This window comes from Sphaerodactylus townsendi, linkage group LG06 (genome assembly GCF_021028975.2).
Source record: "Sphaerodactylus townsendi isolate TG3544 linkage group LG06, MPM_Stown_v2.3, whole genome shotgun sequence".
In the NCBI taxonomy this organism is placed as follows: Eukaryota; Metazoa; Chordata; class Lepidosauria; order Squamata; family Sphaerodactylidae; genus Sphaerodactylus; species Sphaerodactylus townsendi.
The window spans coordinates 99,788,555-99,807,559 of NC_059430.1; positions in this window are offsets into that span (position 1 = coordinate 99,788,555).

The window sequence follows — 19,005 nt, forward strand, 5'->3', positions numbered from 1 at the left end:
CTGTGAGGTAGATTAGTGTGAAAGACAGCTGCGTAGCAGAGCGAGATAACACACTAACCCAGTGGAGGGATTCAAACAATTTAACAGCCGGTTCCGGTGGTGGGATTTAAATAATTTAACAACTGGTTGTTTACAAGCACCATTTTAACAACCGGTTCTGCCGAAGTGGTGCAAACCTGCTGAATCCCAGCACTGCACTAACCTCTATGCCATATTGCCCATATTCTCTCTCTGTTTTTGGTGTCTCATTTCCTCAGAACTGCCTAGTTTTGCACACCTCAGCAATATTTTGTGGGCCTGCCCAGGAGCTCATTCACAGTGTGATCTGAGAGATATCCTTGTGTGGTTCAGTCCCTGATTTCAAAAGAAAGTCAAAGAAAGGGGGGAAGTTTTCTTTCTTTATTCACTCAATAAGGTCATTCTGTTTGGCTGAGGTGTAGTGCAGGAGCGTCTTCTGGCCAGAGTCTCTTTTGTTCCCATTAAGGTGCGTAGCTTAAAGACCTCTTTGATTGTGTGAAAAAAGAGCAGCAAAGGCCTCTGTTTCCACCAACCTTATGAACCAAGGAAAATCTTAATGTTCTTGTGCCTGGCCCTGGTATATCCTATTTTTAACCCTTTCTTTGTCTTAAGGAGTAATTGTAGGATTCCTTTGAAAAGTTTTCCTAGAACAGTGATGGCGAACCTTTTCAAGACCGAGTGCCCAAATTGCAACCCAAAACCCACTTATTTATCATGAAGTGCCAACCTGGCAATTTAACCTGAATACTGAGGTTTTAGTTTAGAAAAAAATGGTTGGCTTCGAGGCGTGCGTTACTCAGGAGTGAGCTTGGTGGTAGTTGGTGGCTTTGCTTTGAAGCAACTGTGCAACTCTTCCAACGGGTGAATCACAACCCTAGGAGCGTTTACTCAGAACAAGCCCCATTGCCAGCAGCCAAGCTTACTCCCAGGTAAAGGATCGCACTTTAGTTCTTTGCATGAAAATCAGTGGGGTTTAACAGCGCTTAATAGGGTTACCTACACTGCTTCCCCAAAGCTAGGTCTTAGGTTTAATGCTAATAATTGAGCCCAGCAGCCCAGACCAGCCTAGATGTGTGGGGGGGGGGACTCTGCGCGTGCCCACAGAGAGGGCTCTGAGTGCCACCTCTGGCACCCGTGCCATAGGTTCGCCACCACTGTCCTAGAATGAGTTATCATATTTTTTTCATTTTTACTTCCTTTCTGCTGGACATCCAGAAATGACATTTCTCAGGCAAGAGAGGGTGAGGGCTGTACTATGTTCCTGGCACATATGCAAATAAATGCCTGCACATTAACATTAAGGCATCATCATTATTATTTATTGTCTGCCATGTTGCATGTGGCAACTGGCGATGTTATTATTTAACTGTCAATAATGCTTGCAGGACAAACTGTTGCCAGATAAGTGAATATATTGCACAGAATATACAAAAGTATTTTCAGAAGTTCTGTAAGGCATTGCAACAACATGTTGCTTGGTATGAGAATGCGGGAGATACAGAAATGTACCCAATCTCTGTGGAATCCGGCGGGAACGCTACAGTGTGTTTTGTAAGGGGATTGTATTTTGCAGAATTAAATGCTGTGCTGAGTTCAGATTGGAAGCCTGTGGGAAGAGGGGAGCAGATTAGACCTCTAGAGTTCCATTTGGTTGCCCTTGAGGCCCCAACAGATAAGCAGAAGTTTATAGATGTCAGTCCATCCATAAATACTAATTGCATGCTCATAAAGCCTCAAATGCCTCCGGGCCATGTAAAGAAAGGAGAAAGAGGGCTTAACCCTTCAGCCTCTGCTCAGTTTTGCTGTTTGGAACTGGGCTCCCTGCTTTAATGTTAGCATTTTAAAAGGGAATAAGGTGTGTTTCTAAATAGCACATTCCCCCACCCCCTTAAAATGTTAACAGCAGAATGGGGGAGTCTGTTTCAAACAGCAAAACACAGAAGAGGCTGAAATGTTAAACTCCCTGTACTTCGTAGTGTCGAAGGCTTTCATGGCTGGATTCAACTGGTTGTTGTGGGCTTCCTGGGTTGTGTGGCCGTGGTCTGGTAGTCCCTAACGTTTTGCCTGCATCTGTGTCTGGCATCTTCAGAAGTGTATCACAGAGTGTTACACACTGTGTCCAGTTAGGAAGCAGAAACGTTAGAAACAAGATATACCAGACCACGGCCACACAGCCCGGAAAGCCTACAACAACCAGTCCCTGTACTTTCCCTATACCACCCTAAGACCAACTGAGGCTGTGCATTTTATGGATGGCCCATTTGAAGGTTTCCTCTTGTGATCTAGAGTTTCTTATATAGATTACAGCAGGAAGGTTCTGGGGAGTTAAATATACACCCGGATAAGTGTTGGATGGAGTCTGCAATGTGAGGAATGCTGTGAGAGGAAGTGTGAATCATTGGTGGCCATGTGCTGAGTATAACTTAAGTGCTCTTATCGCTGACGGCATCTCTGTCTGGAATGGTCAAGGGAAAAGAGTCACAGCTGAGAAATACATGGAAAGGGCAGTGGCTTCCTCCAGCCATGAGCTCAGTGCCAAATGTTCTCCATATGAATAATTAACTATCACACACACACACACACACACATACACACATAGACATACACACTGCCCCACAATGTTTTTCACTCGAAGAAGAGGAGGAGGAGGAGGAGGAGGAGGAGGAGGAGGAGGAATTTGGATTTATATCCCCCCTTTCTGTCTTGTAAGGAGATGCAAAGGGTCTTACAATCTCCTTCCCCCTCCCCATAACAAATAGCCTGTGAGGTGGGTGGGGCTGAGAGAGGTCTGAACAACTGTGACTAGCCCAAGGTCACCCAGCTGGCATGTGTTGGAGTGCACAAGCTAATCTGGTTCCCCAGATAAACCTCCACAGCTCAAGTGGCAGAGCGGGGAATCAAACGTGGTTCTCCAGATTAGAGTGCACCTGCTTTTAACCACTACGCCACTGTTGTAGGAGCCAAAAGTTCTTCCAGTAGAATAACAGTTCTAGTACAAAGAAATCAGAGATGAAATGAATTTCAAATTCCTTTAAAAATAAATTTTGTGGATGTCACCAAATATTCTCAATGTTGTAGCTCTTTAATCTTTAGCATTTGGCATTGACCTGGATATCCTAGGCTAGCCTGTTCTCGTCAGATCTCAGATGTTAGGCATGGTTGACTCTGACAAGCATTTTGATGTCAAGGTTATGACATGGAGGCAGGCAATGCAAAGGTCTTGAAAAACCCACCAAAGGTTGCCATAAGTCAGATATGACTTGATTTGGGGGGGGGGGGGGGTTGGCATCTGAAAATTTTGCAACTGCACCATGCAACAATATTTGACTGGTGACATATACCTGTAGTTAGTATTTGACAGCATCTGGCAAACGGCTTGCAGTATCAACTGTATCACATCACCTCCATTTGAGGATTTTGAAATCTGAAACACAGCAGATGTTGGGATTTTGATTAATATCTCAGGGCTACAGAGATATTATCTACTTTACACATTCATTCTTCTGGATGGCATGATAGCTGGCAGTGGTGTGCCAAAACAGCTGAATTCAGGAGTTTTCCCAGGAGACTCCGATAAGAAATGTCAAGTCAATCAGGTAGAGCCTGTAAATAAAATGCATGTATGTTAAGTGGATGCACAATTTTAAGGAGGAAATACAATTTCAAAAATGGGGATATTTCTGGGTGAAAGATATAAAATGTATACTTTTTTAAACATTAAGAGAAAACTAGTATAAGATCTTTTATCGCTGGTACATTAATCCAAAGGATGTTAAAAAGATTAATAAGAACTTCAAAGGGAAATGCTGAAAATGTAAAGAAGCAGCTGACTCTTTCTACCACATGTGGCGATGGTGTAGATAAGTGAAAAAATCCTGGGAAGATGTACATGTTGAAATACAAAAGATCTTAAAAGTCAGATTTGTTAAGGATGCTGAGACAATAATATTAGGCCTGTCGCCTGAGAACCTCTTAAGAACCCTGGAAGAACTGTTGAGATACTTGATGACAGCAGTTAGAGCAATGATTGCAATGAACCGGAAGAAGAACTGGGAAAATAAATCAAGAAAATACAGAACAGTGGCAAGATATATGTATATTGTATAGTTTTAAATGTTGTGCAGCAGCAGCACCCTGAGCCCTTTGGGGAAGGGTGGTTTAGAAATCGAAATATAAATAAACGAATAAAATACAGTTAACAGACTATATGACTAACAGTGCAATCCACAGTGGTGGGAGGGAGGCAGTTTCCTGGCGGCTGGGGACAGCATAGCTGCACCAAGTCCAAAGAGAATTGGCAAGGCACGGGAAAGATGGAAAAATCCAGAAAGTCTGCAAACCCCCAAAATTCACTGTTGGTTTCCAATGGCCTACGCCTGCTGTTTTGATGGCGTAAGTCTCCAGCAAGTATAGGGGTCGTTCCCTGGCTGAAAGTCAGCTCTGACCCCAGGAATGCCTCCTGATGCCCCCATTGGTGCCTGCACAGGCTTCTATGGTAGAGGAGTGCTGGTGCGTGGTAATTTTTGCATTCAACCTCCGTAAAGCTGCACAACGCCCCACCATCGTTACTACCCCTCTGGATGGCATAGGCGCCACTTATGCCATCTGGAGTGCTAATTGTGGAGTCATACCAGCTTCACAGACCCTCTTCTCTCACTCACTCACTCACACACACACACACACACGGCCAATGGACTGCACTCTAAGAAACTGAATCCGGAATTCCAAGACAACTGGAAAGTGTACTTTTCATATCATTCCCCAAAATAAGGGCAAGGTAGAAGAGATATAGTCAAATCGTATATATTTGTATATATTTTAGAGAATTATGATTTATTAAATAAGTAAAAAGAAGATAATTCAGCCAGATAATTGCAGACTAATTCAGCCGGAAAAATCAGCAATAGCAGAACACGTGATAAACCAAGCTGGAGACAGAATGTTATTTGAAAACCCAGAAATTCTGGACCGCTCTGACAGCCACTATGTCAGACTACACAGAGAAGTCATTGAAATCCACAGGCACATGGACAATTTCATCAGAAAGGAAGAAACTATGAAAATGAACAAAATTTGGCTGCCAGTACTTAAAAACACTAGAATCAAGACAATGGTTAGTAAACACCCCCCAGACACAGGATGTCTCCAGGCAGGAAGCAATCAAATGGATTGAAATGCCAGGCAACTGCTATGCAGATGCCCTCACTAACTGATTATGCAACTGCAGTGTTATTTACATATGCTAAAATGGGCGGATTCCACTTAACACATGCAAATTAAATTTGCAAATTGCATCCTTTACATTTGTTAACCAATGCAAATGGTTCTTTCTCCCACCCTGGACATTCCACAGGTATATATACTCCACTTGCTTTACTACCATCAGATCCTCTGAAGATGCAGGCGAAACGTCAGGAGAAAATTCTACTGGAACATGACCATACAACCTGGAAAATCCACAACACCCTAAAAAGAAGATAATTTGAACTCATGATACAATACGATAATAATTATACACCAATTTTTTTAAAAAAAGAAGGTTGAAGGAATATATTGAAATCACATGAGCATAAATTTTATTTTAGCAGATTGGAAAAACAATGAAAATGAGCTAAAGTGAGAAAATGGCGGATTGTATTTTTGTTAGAATTTGTTAGAATTAAAGATTTTGGCACTCTAGTGTGTAAAACTGTATGCAATGAACAATCCATTTCCTTTTCTGTGTTTTCTATTTTTAATGTTTTTTTAATTATTGAAAAAATAAAATACAGTTTAGGAATCACTGGTGCAGGCTGATAGTTGGGTGGGTGGATCTCCCACTTGCTCATCTGGAGATCTAAAATTTCTAAACTGAGAACATTTGCAGTGGGTTTGCTGCCCTCCCTACTGTTTCTCTCATTTCCTTGTCTCCCAGTGTTGCCAAATTGTGCTTGGAAAATTCCTGGGGTTTAGAGTCAGTGCCTGAAGAGGGCAGAGTTTAGGGAGGGAGCTCTGTAGGAATGTGATGCCATAATGTTTGCCTTCAAAACTCACATTTCCTCCAGGAGCACTGATCCCTGTAATTCCAGGAGAATTCCAGGCACTATCTGGGGGCTGGTAATCCCCCAAATCAGTAATCCCCCAGGAAGAAAAGGGAGGCAGGATCTGGCACACTGGCTATTGTCACTTCCAGTAAAAGAAAGAAGAGACATCTGTGGTCACTCCAGGGTTTTCAAAAACTCTATGGTAAAATTTATCAATTTCTCCCCCCATTTCCTCTCACCAGCATTTCAGGTGCAGCGGGCATGGCGAAGGTTTGCTGGCAAACCTACCGTACTCCTAGTCTGCTGTTGCAAGTTGGACTTCCATTTATTTTAATATTAGCTACTGTGCTTTCTGGAGAGAAGTGCCCTGGAAGACTTCTATTTTTCACTTCAGGAAACTAAGAGGATTATAGGAACATGCAGTTTCAGATATTTTGTTTCTTGGGAACTAAAAACCTGGAGGTCCATAGCTGTCATCTCTATTGTGGGCTGAAGAGCATTTAAGCACAACCTTGGAGAGATGGGCAGTTGTTATGAGGGAAAACTCTGCCAGCATGACAATGGTTAAGAAGAATGCCAACTCTTGGGAAGTCCTTGCAGCCAGGCTTGAACACCACCTCCCTAGGGACTCAAAGGAAACATGAATCACCATGAATTCCCATCTGCCCCTTGTCACCACTCAAGTATGCATGATGGAGGTGCCCAGCCTTCCTGACACTCAAGCCAAAACTTCATCAAAAGGCATGGCTCCTCCCTCCAGGAAGCAAAACTGCTCAGGAAAAGGTGCTTTGGTGTAGTCGGAATCCATCCAGATGTCACAACCCTTTTCTTAAACACCTCCGCACCCTTTCGTAGAGCTGAACTCTGGCAGATTGTCATTTCAGGTTCTTCTGAGAGCATATTGTCAAAAAAATTTTGGCAAATGTGCTGAAAAACCCCATCATGTGCAACCAGTTGATGGAGACCCTGGAGAATTCTCAAGGCGAGACATGAACAGAGACACTTCCTGCCTCTATGTAGTGACCCCAGACTTCCTTAGCAGTTTCCCATCCAAGCAAGAACCAGGGACTACTCTACTTAGCAACCAAGATCTAATGAAGCTAGTCTGGGCTAGTCAGGTCCTGATCATGTGCTTGGTTTTAATTTGGAAAACCCAGCAGGCCTCAGGTATTTAGGAAAAAGGATAAACATGCAAAGTGAGGCCATGCGTTGCAGGGAAGGGTGGAAAGTGGACTGTGCATCTGTAGTGAGTAGGTTTCCTCATGCTAGGATACTGATAATTCCCTCAGTTCCTAATGCCAGGCGAAGTTGTCTTGTGGCCAGATATTTTTCTGCCTTTTGGGGTGACAATTCGTGGGGGCTTTCTCACACTGAGGCTAAAAAGAAGACCACCCATCTCCATATAGGGATTTCTGGTCATCTTCTGTGTGAGAGAAGCTCAGTTGGCCACCCAGAAGCATCTGCTCTGTATCTAACTGCCAGCTCTTTGCTCCATAGTAAACTTGTGGGAATCCTGGCTAATGGTGTCATCTGGTAAAGTGAGCACCTTTTGGGGACTTATGGCAGATATAAACACCCAAAGAGCCAGTCTATGCCATAAGGTCGCCAACCTCCAGGTAAGACTTGGAGATCTCCTGGAATCGCAGCTGATTTGTGGAGTACAGGTACCCTGGAAAAAATGGCTGGTTTGGAAGGTAGACTCTGGGGCTTTATACCCTATTGAGATTCCTTCCCTCTGCAAACCCTGCCCTTCCCATGCTCCACCCCAAAACATTTACAAATCGTCCAACCCCAAATTGGCAAACCTCACTTCTGAATACCTACAAGGTACCAAAAAAAGAGATGACATTATGGCATTAAGAGCAGTGGCGTAGCGCCATCGGGATGGGGAGGCGGGACGCTCCGGGCGCACACCAGTATGTGGGTATGGCGTAAGCATTGGGGGGCATTCCAGGTTGTGGCAGGGGCATTCTGGGGTGGGGCAGGAGTGCAGGGCGTACCTGTGCCCCGGGTGCCATTCCCCCTCTTTCTGCCCCTGATTTAGAGGTTCAAAAGGCATACCATTTGGGACAGGGAGAGGCAAATCTGTGGCCAAAAATGGCAATTTCTTGCCTGGTTCCCTTCCAAAAGCAGATGCTGGCATTGATGTGAGCAGGGAAGTATGAGATGCGTGAAAAGTTCCTGTCATGTATTGAGGGGGTGGTTTGGATGACCTCCTGAGTTCTCCCCAACCCTGCAATCCTGCAGTTCTCTCCTTCCTTCCTCTGGCATCTTAACAGCATGTTAAAAGGAAAGCCCTGAATGGAAAAGGTTGAACCACGCTGGAGCAGCCTCAGTCTATCAGCTAAATCAGATGTCAGTCGTTTCAGAAGGCCCCAGGAATGCCGGTGGAGCAACAACATCCTAGAGGTAGGAAATTTCCTCCTGACCTGATGGCTGCCCCGTTGGTGCCCTACAGCATGTTTAGATTGCTCAGTCTTGGCCAACTTCCTCTCTGCTGGCGTCACTGTAGATTTTGCTGGTTCATTACAACCGGCTGTTTTGCAGAGGAAGAGAAACTCTGCTGTGGCACGCAGGAGAATAAATGCATATTTAGCAAAGCCCTTCTTTTTGGGTCTATTGCTTGAACTTCTGTGGTAGTCCATTGGCATCAGAGCTGCTGACCAGGGCATGCTTCATAACTCCATGCTTTGTACATACGCGTTTATAGACTCTACCTGTTGGCAAAGGATGAATGTTGGCTAGAGTTGCAACCTCCAGGTGGCACCTAGAGATCTCTTGCTATTATAGTCGATCCCCAGATGACTAAGATCAGTTCCCCTGGAGAAAATGGCTGCTTTGGAGGATGGATTGTAGAGCACTATATTCTCCTAAGGGGGGAAGAATTAGGACTAATAAAAGGAAACACTCCTTCACGCAACGTGTGATTGGTGTTTGGAATATGCTGCCACAGGAGGTGGTGATGGCCACTCACCTGGATAGCTTTAAAAAGGGCTTGGACAGATTTATTGAGGAGAAGTCGATCTCTGGCTACCAATCTTGATCCTCCTTGATCTCAGATTGCAAATGCCTTAGCAGACCAGGTGCCCAGGAGCAGCAGCAGCAGCAGGCCATTGCTTTCACATCCTGCATGTGAACTCCCAAAGGTGTCTGCTGGGCCACTGCGAGTAGCAGAGTGCTGGACTAGATGGACTCTGGTCTGATCCAGCAGGCTAGTTCTTATGTTCTAAGGCCCTTTGTCTTTCTTCTCTTCACTTTTGCTTTTAGGATCAAGCTTCTTTGGCTTGTTGGCTTGTAAAAGCAGAGAGGCAGTATAGTTACCCAAGGTGGAGACACAGTCTCTCAATATAGTGGGGAATATTAGCTTAGAGCAGACTGCTTATTGATGTTGCGAGAGGCTGGGTGAGGAATCTTTAGTACCAGTGTATACGAAGATCAGCTCTTAGAAGAAAATCCACAGAGAGGAATATAATGCAAATTTGACAATCCTTATTGTAGGGATAAGAGGTCCGCAAGCATTTGATTCAATGCAATAAACACACACACACAGAGACACACACACACACAGTTCCTCAGATATAGATAGGTTGGAAAATAGATTTGGAATAGAAAGGGGTATGGGATATATGGGTAATACAACCTGATTGCGACGTGAAGAAGATCCAGGGTTCATAGCCAAACAGCCAGCATTTGGCTCCAGAGGGCAACGGGTTGGACACAGTGACAAAGACGGAAAAATGTCAATGGCACTGAGTGATTGGCCCTTTGGAGGGTAGGATATTTATAGGGTGAAAAACTACCTCTGGGAGTGTCAGGACAATCTTTGGGGGATGTTAGGACAACCTCTGGGAGGTGTCTGGATGGATTGTTTGAGAAACAAAGCATTGTAAGGTGGTCAGAAGAAGAAAGTTACAGAAGGGAGTATCTGGGTTAAGATAATGAGGGGAGGCAATGACATCAGGAGTCTTCATGTGGCTGGAAATGAGTATCCATTCAGCAGGGCTACTTTATCGTGGTGAGGACTCATTCTTCCTTGGCTGTGGAGCTGAAAATGTGCTGATATGGCAAGCAAGCTGAGACCATGAGAACAGGAAAACAATTTCTGGAAGGCTCATTCCGCACACGCAAAATAATGCACTTTCAAGCTGCTTTCACAACTGTTTTTGCCATTCCGCACAGCTTCAAAGAGCCCTGAAAGCAGCTTGAAAGTGCATTATTCTGCATGTGCGGAATGAGCCAAAGTTTCTTGTAGGTAGACCAGGCAATTGCCAGAGAATGGGCTCCCCACCTCTGCAATGCCAGCATTACCCTTTAGGCTGGCACGCGGGCAGGGATACCTGTGAAAAAGCACACACACACACACACACACGCTATGCCAGGGGTGTATGGTAGCAGTATAGTGTAGCAGTTAGCATGTGTACAGAGAGTGGGGAGGGGAGGGCCTAGTCCTCACTCAGACATAAAACTCTCAGCTTGAGAGTCTTCTAAAAGAGCCAGTGTTGGTGGCCAGCTTTGGGGAAATGGATTGGAACCATAGTATATGAAATAGTTCAGGAGGATAGTTTTATAAGGGGCAGGATTGTAGAGAGTGGCGTTCTTTGAGTGCATCGTCTTTTGCCTTTCTGCTCCAGTTTCTGTATTACAGCTTGTCATTCTGGCAAGCCTTCTGCTGTCTGACTGAATTTTTTTTTCTGTTTTCATAATTTGCCTTGAATTTCAGCAAGAAAGGCAGGCTATGAGTGAAGTCAATAAATAAAACCCTCATGTTTGGCACTGTGAATGGAACTGTGAATCCAAATACATTTCAAAGGGCAGTTAATCCCTTGTTCCTTCTCCTTTAATCTACATTTGTAGTTTGGCCTGTGCTAGTTGGGTGTTGCCAACTCTGGCCTGGGAGATTCCTAGAGATTTGGAGGTACACTGCAGATGGGAGGATTTCATCTAGAAGCCATTTACACACTGTGGCCTCCTTTACATTGAGCGTGCATACCATTAGGGTTTGATTCTCGGTTATGCATACGTTTTCCCCTCTTTGGAACTCACCGTGCTCTCAGATCAGAGAATCCCTATGGTTTCAAAAACCTGTTAAAGTGTGACTTTTTCTCTCCCTTCACAGGGAAAGCGATGGAGATCACTGTGTGTTAAGCTTTCTCTAGGTTTTCTCGCTCAGCTAGGGACACTTTGCAGGAGGAGAATCCCAGGTGCAAATTTAAAAAAATCCAAGAAAATCCCACTGTGAGGCAAACATCTGTTGGGCAAGTAATGCCTGCATAAACAGCCGTATATTCTGCCTTCTGAAACTGCCATTTTATCTAGGAGAACTGAGACCTGTCATCTGGAGGTCGGTTTTGACTCTAGTAGAACTCCAGTCCCTACCAGGAGATTGACAATGCTAAGTGTCATTCAAAATGGAGGGGATTGTACCATAGACTATTGCAATTTGCAATGTGTAAATTGCAAGTAAAATTTGCCTGTACTATCCTTTAACATATTCTAAAGGTAAAGTTTCCCCTTCAGTCGTGTTCAACCCTGGGGTACCAGTGCAAGCAGTGATTTCATAGGCAAGCCATTTTTGTGGGGTAGTTTGCCATTGCTTTCCCAGGCTATTCTTTACCTCCTAGCTATGTGCTAGGTACTCATTTACCGACCAAGGAATGGATGGATGTCTGAGTTGACCATGAGCCAGCTGCCAGGATATCTGACCCACAGGGGGCTCAAACTCCTGACCGTCTGAGTGGCAGTGCAAGCACTTAACCACTACGCCACATGGCTGCCTTAACATATTCTACCTGATACACAAATATTAGCCTCATTGTGTTAATAGCAAGTCCAAGACTTTTTTCTTTATGCTGTTTAGTGACTTGACAAAAACTATCTTGTTCCCTTAGGCCTTTGAGTGGGATGCCTCATTTTATTGACTGATTTCCAGGCCCTGGAGGAGTGGGTGGGTGGGGGGGGGGGGGAGAGACTGCATATTTAATCAGTTTTACTGAGGGTTAAACTCACCCAAACTTTTTTAAAGCTTTGAAAATTATGAATGAAATGTAATTGTTATCAGATGGGAAAGAGTACACTCTGAGTTCGTACTGACTTCAGGAGAATAGGATTATGGTTATGGGGTTGAGTACTCTGTCTTGGGAAATATCGTGAAATTTGGGGGTGGGGCCTGAGGACGGGAAAGTTTGGGAGAAGAGGGAGTTCAGAGGGGAAGTGATTTTTTTCCGTCTACCTTCCGAAGCAGCCATTTTCTCCAGGGGAATTGATCTCTGAAGTCTAGACATCCGCTGTAATTCTGGGAGAATTTCATATAGTGGACCTGGATCTCTTTGGCTGGCCTTTCTTTGCCACATGCCGGAACATCATAATGACATAACACTTTCTGCTGAAGTCTCTCTTTCATATTTAGCCAGGAAAACACCTCCAGAGCTGGGAAGTTGAGTGATTCCATGCAAACTAGATCTCATCCACCCACCCACACTGGCCTCTGGGGCAGTAGCACTCCAGAGGCACCTGACTCACTGCGGTGAGTGTATGCCAAAAAATTTTTTGGCTGATGACAGTTTATTTGAATGGGGGTTGCTCCAGCTTCTCCCCAGCTGATCAAGAGGTCACCCTGATATGACTCAGTGATTCTTATTCCTTATTTATAAAGAACTCTGCCCTGAAAGGGATGCTGGCACGGGGATGAGTCACAGATCTTTTTTGCTTGGTGGGAAAGGATCCTGAACTGGTTCCCTTTGCCCTTTTACAATGGGTCGCTTTCAATTCTGCTTTTCTGTCCTTTCATGTGAGGGCCCTGCAAAGGGTTAATGACGCATCCTTGTGTAACAGGAACCCCTTTGTGCTGGGACTCAGCACTGAGCCATTGCGTAATGGGGACATTGGCAAATCACCCCCAGTGTGAGCTGTGTAAAGGGAAAGGCCAACCCTTGGTCGTGGGGGAAGTGAGAGGGGGAACACCATAGGTGATCCTTCTGAGCAATGGGTGTGTAAGAAGCAAGCAGTTATACTTGCTAACCTCCAGGTTTGGGCTGGAGATATCCCAGAATTACAACTGATCTCCAGACAAAAGAGATTAGTTCTGCTGGACAAAATGGCACCTTTGGAAAATAGACTCTATATGACATCACATCCTGACTGAGCTCTCTCGCCTCCCCAAGTTCTGGCCTCTCCAGACTCCACACCCAAATCTCCAGGAAGTTTCTAGCCCCGAGTTGGCAAACATATCTGTGCCTGGTTGTTGTGGGCTTTCTGTGGCCGTGGTCTGGTAGATCTTGTTCCTAACATTTTGCCTGCATTTGGGGCTGGCATCTTCAGAGGTGTATCAAGAGAGAAGGGTCTCTTCTGAAGATGCCAGCCACAGATGAAAGGGAAACGTTAGGAACAAGATCTACCAGACCACGGCCACACAGCCCAGAAAGTCCACAACAACTAGTTGAGTCTGGCCGTGAAAACCTTCAACAATATCTGTATCTGTTTCCTGGGTTGGCATCAGAGCTGAGCATAACTGGGCACATACCAAGGCCCAGAGAGCACCACAAGGTCAGAGTTCAGCTTTGAAGGCTAGAGCATCCAGGTTGCTTCTGCCCAGGGACAATTCCCTAGACAGCTCTCCTTACTGCTGTGAATGAGATGTGTTTGCAGTGGCAACCGAGCATCCCCACAGCTGTTTTCCTCATGCTTTCCTTGCCTCAGTTCACCACAGCCATCATTCCCTCTCCACCACAGATGAACTTTGGGGAGCATTTTTGAAAACCTGGGCCATTGCTGATCACTGCAATGCAATGACATTACAAGAATCTAGCACTAGAGTCTACTGGGTCCTCTGAATCACCAACATTGTTACAAAAGAAAAACTCCCTAGCCCTTTTGGCTATGAAGATATAAGCGGTAGCCCTTATTATTTAGTTTTATTATTAAGTTTCGATATTGGTACCTCACTGTCAGGGGCGTAATGCCCATTGGGCAAGGTGGGCAGCTGCCCAGGGCACCACCTTGTGAGGGGCATCAAAATGCAGGGCTCGTTTTTGGGTATTTTTAGTGGTTTTCCATTTTTGGCCTGAAGGGGGCGCTGTTTTTAGGCTAGCGGCACCTAATTTTCAGCGTATCATCAAGAGACTGTCCTTATGCTACCCCACAAGTTTGGTGAGGTTTGGTTCAGGGAGTCCAAAGTTATAGACTCCCAAAGGGGGTGCCCCCATCCTCCATTGTTTCCAATGGGAGCTAATAGGAGATGGGGGCTACAGTTTTGAGGGTCCATAACTTTGGCCCCCCTGAACCAAACTGCACCAAACTTGGGGGTTATCATCAGGGATGTCTCCTGATGAGACCATGAAAGTTTTGAGACTGTGTTTTCAGAAATATGCCCCCCCCCCGCCTGCAACCCCCATTGACAGCAATGCAGAAAATGCAGAACAAAGATTCTTGGGCAAATTTCTGGGATGTTCCTGCAGGGGGTGCATTTTTTGATGTATCAGCACCAAAATGTCAGGGTGTCATCTGGAGACTGTCATGATGGCACCCCCCAAGTTTGGTGCAGTTTGGTTTAGGGGGTCCAAAGTTATTGAACCCTCAAAAGGGTAGCCCCCATCTCCTTAGCAAAGAATGGGGGATGGGGCACCCCCTTTGAGGGTCCACAACTTTGGACCCCCTAAACCAAACTGCACCAAACTTGGGGGGTCCCATAAGGACAGTTTCCAGTTGATACCTTGAAATTTCAGTGCTGATATGTCTAAAAATGCACCCCCTGCAGGCACCAATGTCCTAGTGCAAAAAAAATTTGGTCGTGGTGGAGTGGCCGCCCATGGGGGGGGGCATCCAACTCAGGTTTTGCCCAGGGCTCCAGTTTGCCTCGTTACACCCCTGCTCACTGTTCTTCCTAATGAGGACCCAAATTGGCTTACATCATTCTCCTGTTGTCCATTATATAATCACAACTCCTCTGTGAGATAAGTTAGTCAAAGAATGTATGACTGACCCAAGTCATAATGGACGTCTATGGCACAAGTTGCCAATCTCCAGGTGGTGGCAGGAGATTTCCCACTATTACTGCTGATCTCCAGGAAATAGGGGTTAGTTCACTTGAAGAAAATCGTGAACTCTATGGCATTCTGCCCCACTGAAGTCCCTCCTCTCCTTCCTCAAATCCTGCCTTTTTCAGACGTCATCCTCAGAATTTCCAGGTATTTCCTAACCAGGGGTTAGGAAGAGCCAGTTACTGACTGCCTTCATTCAAATGGAAGGGTTTTCCATGGCTGCAATAGCATCCACAGCCACTGGAGAATCAGAAGACCTGGTAAGCAACTGGTTTATCTTTAATTTGTTGTTCCATACCCCCTTCAGGACATTTTGGGTTTTGCATTGCTTTCTCTGGAAGCCATTTTGGGGTGGCACTCCCATGCAAAATTCCGAAGGCTGGGAACCTCTGAGCTAGAAATGAAAGTTGTGTATTTGGAGAAGCTAGACGATGTGGTAATAAATCAGTTGCTGGTTAAAAAACAAAACTTGAAATTGTTCTTCAGTGTTGCAGAGGGAAATTGGGGGGCTGAAGAAAGGACAGTTCAAAAATGCATATCTTCACAACTGCACCATGTTCACAGATACTCTTGATTGCACTGGTTTCTGAAAAGATCCTATAAAAGCAGGTTTGAGCAAGATCACATTCCAGCAAGCAAAATACAAAAAATAGATGATTGAGGAAGACGAAATGTGGAGGACAAAGCGGAATGATCCTTCCATTTAGAAGCCACCTCAGAGATGCAACAGTGACTTCCCAGCATTGAAGGCTGCCCTTTGCAACTCTGCCCCAGTCACTGTTCTGAACAACTTCCTCCTAATGAAGAGAGATGCTGAGAACAGTGACACATTCTTAAAGAGGTGTTGGATTCTGTGAAGGCAGGTGGTTCTTACTTTTCACACCCTTAAAAACCTTCCCCAGGTGTAAGAGTGACAAAAAAGTGCCTTAGCTTTTGGACTTTGATGGAATGTTCAAATAGGCTGAGTCCTGGTAGTGAAAGGGGAAAGTGTCATCAATATTCAGACCCGGCGTAGGGTTTTCAAGGCAAGAGAAGACCCAGATAATCTCTCATCCCAGTCCTAAACAGGGCTGACCCAGATTATTAGCTTCCGAGGCCTGACAAGATCAGGGCATCCTGGGTCATCCAAGTCAGGGCTTTGAGCCAACCTACATCCCCTGCTCTTTCCATCCCATCCAGCCACAGACAGTAGTAGCCGGCCTTGTTCCCTTTATCTCTGGTCTTTTGAGGTTACAGATGGCAGGCTGCCCTCCCGCTGTGGTTAACATTTATTGTGGCCAGCTCTGACTTGGGGCAACCGCACTCGAGTGTCACACATTCATTAATGGGCATCTTGTGACTTTGGTTTGGCACGGAGTGCTGCTAGGGAAAGCGGGAGGGAGGGAGCAGTCTAAATTGTGGCATCTGCAGTTGGCGAGGGTGTGATTATATTGCAGGAAAACTTCAGAAGGCTTGTTGGTGGCATGGAGCAGGGCCTGGATCAGTGGCTGTAGAGAAATTGTTGAGCTTGACCTGACTGTAGCCATGTTGGAAAGTTTATTCCCGCTTATAATAAAATCTGCATGGTAACTGTACTTTCTGTTTTACCTCCTGCAGCTGTGAGAACTCTCCTCATTAGCAGAAGTTGTCCTGACTAACAACATGAGATAGAGTAAGGCTACATTCTATTGTCTTTGAAGCTCCCAGCACCTGATAAATCATTATATGATAAAGTTGGTAGTTAGTGCCTAATTGGCAACATGATTTCATTGGCTGATAGATATCACCTGCTAGAGGCTAATCCTATAACTGCCTTTCATTATTTGAATGTAACAACTCTTTCTTTGGAATACTGCCTTATGCCTGTTTGCTTTGCTCTTCACAGATAAGTTTTTTCCCCTCGTTTTGTTTACTCCACGTAATGAAGGCCAGGCTGAAGAATGGATTTTGTTAATCTTACAATTTTGATTTTAGCTGTGATTTTATTTGCATTGGTTTTAACCCAATTGTTGTTCTGCTCAATATGTGAATGTCGCTACCGCTGTTATTAAGGGTTATTTGCCTCTTAATAGATCAAAAGATTTTTATGAAAGATTTCTCGGTCTCAAGTGTTTTTTCTAAACCAACCAGATCCACACACTAGCAAGAAATCCTGTCTTGCTCTACAGTGGCAAAAATAACTTCTTCTATATCAGTGGCAGCAAACCTATGGCACGCGTGCCAGAGGTGGCACTCAGAGCCCTCTCTGTGCTCACGTGTGCACAGAGTTCGTCATGTGGGGGGACAGAAAATCACCTCACCCACACACATCTAGCCTGGCCTGGACCGCTGGGCACGACATGGGCGCACCGCGGCGAGCAGGTAGGACTCAGCTGGGAGGGCTGGTGCCTGTTCTTACTCCTTTACCTGGGAGTAAGCTCAGTTGCTGACAAGGGGGCTTGCTTCTGAGTAAACCCTCCTAGGGTCGTGATTCACCCGTTCAAAGGTTGCTTCAAAGCAAAGCCACCAACTACCACCAAGCTTACTCCCGGGTAATGCGCCGGAGCCAACCATTTTTTCTAAACTAAAACCTCAGTATTCAGGTTAAATTGCCGTGTTGGCAGTTTGCGATAAAAAAGTGGGCTTTGGGTTGTGGTTTGGGCACTCGGTCTCATAAAGGTTCACCATCGCTGTTCTAGATTCTCCCTCAGAGTGGATTACCAGCCTCCGAATTGGAGGCCTGCAGACCTCCTGGCATTACAACTGATCTCCAGAGTGCAGAGATCTGTTTCCTTGGAAAAAAAGGGCTGCTTTGGAGGGTAAACTGTTTGGCATTATATCCCAATGAGGTCTCTCCCCCCGCACCCTCCACTCCATCCTTCCAAAGCTCCAGCCCCAAACCTCCAAGAATTTCCCCACCCAAAGTTGGCAACCATAGAGTGGATGGGAGGAAGAGACTATATGTATCACAGGTATCTCAGTTAAAAACTGACAGTTTTCTCACCAGAAGCCCTTGATTCAACAGATACGGAGTCCGATTCAGTTTAAGAGGCCCCTCAGCATTAGTTATTTTAGAATTTTTTCACTTTAGAGACTCCTCATAACCGAAGGCCTGGTGTGTTGCTTACTTGGCTTGTGTATAAATGCAGCTCTGTGCAGCTGTGTGAAAATTCATTCACTGCATTAGCATTTCTTTATGTGGTAGAGGCTCCGTTAAATTACTGTCGCTGAGGAAAATATCGGTAGTGATGCTATTGGTACTGTGTTGTGGTACTACGTAGGCACGAGGGCACTAGCTTCAGTTCTTCTAACACATCATAATTACTGTAGGTAACTGTTGCTAAATATTTTGAACAGTTCACATCCCCATATCTGTGGATGCTTTTAGGGTAGCGTTGGAAGCTGCCAATTCTGGTTTGGAAAATCCCTGGAGATTTAAGGGCACAGCCTCTTTGGGAGTGAATAGAAGGAGTGTTTTCACCTCCTAGGATCTATGGTATAACATGGTTTGGCCTGTGAAGCAGCCATTTTCTCCACAGGAACTAATTTCTGTAATCTGGGTATCAGTGGCAGTTCTGTGACAGCTCCAGGCCCCACCTGGAGACTGGCAATCCTATCGGAGCAGGTGGATTATGGCTGTTGGCCAAGAGTCTGACTCTTCCCTAGCACTCATGTTCAGCAGCAGATTGGGAGAGTTTATGTACCAGGAGGGGTACTACCACTGCATTGAGAAATTCCTAATCTTTAGGAATTTCCCAATCCAACGTAGGCAACCCTAGGCAGGGCAGGGACCTCAGCAGGGTATAATACTCCAGAGTAGCCGTTTTCTCCTGGGGAATTGATCTCTATAGACTGGAGTTCATTTGCAACTTTGGGACATTTCCAGGCCTCATTTGGAGGTTGTCAGCCCTATTAAAGGTGGTGGGGTTACGCTTAGAGGTGTAGCTCCAAGGGGATGGGGGCTGCACGAC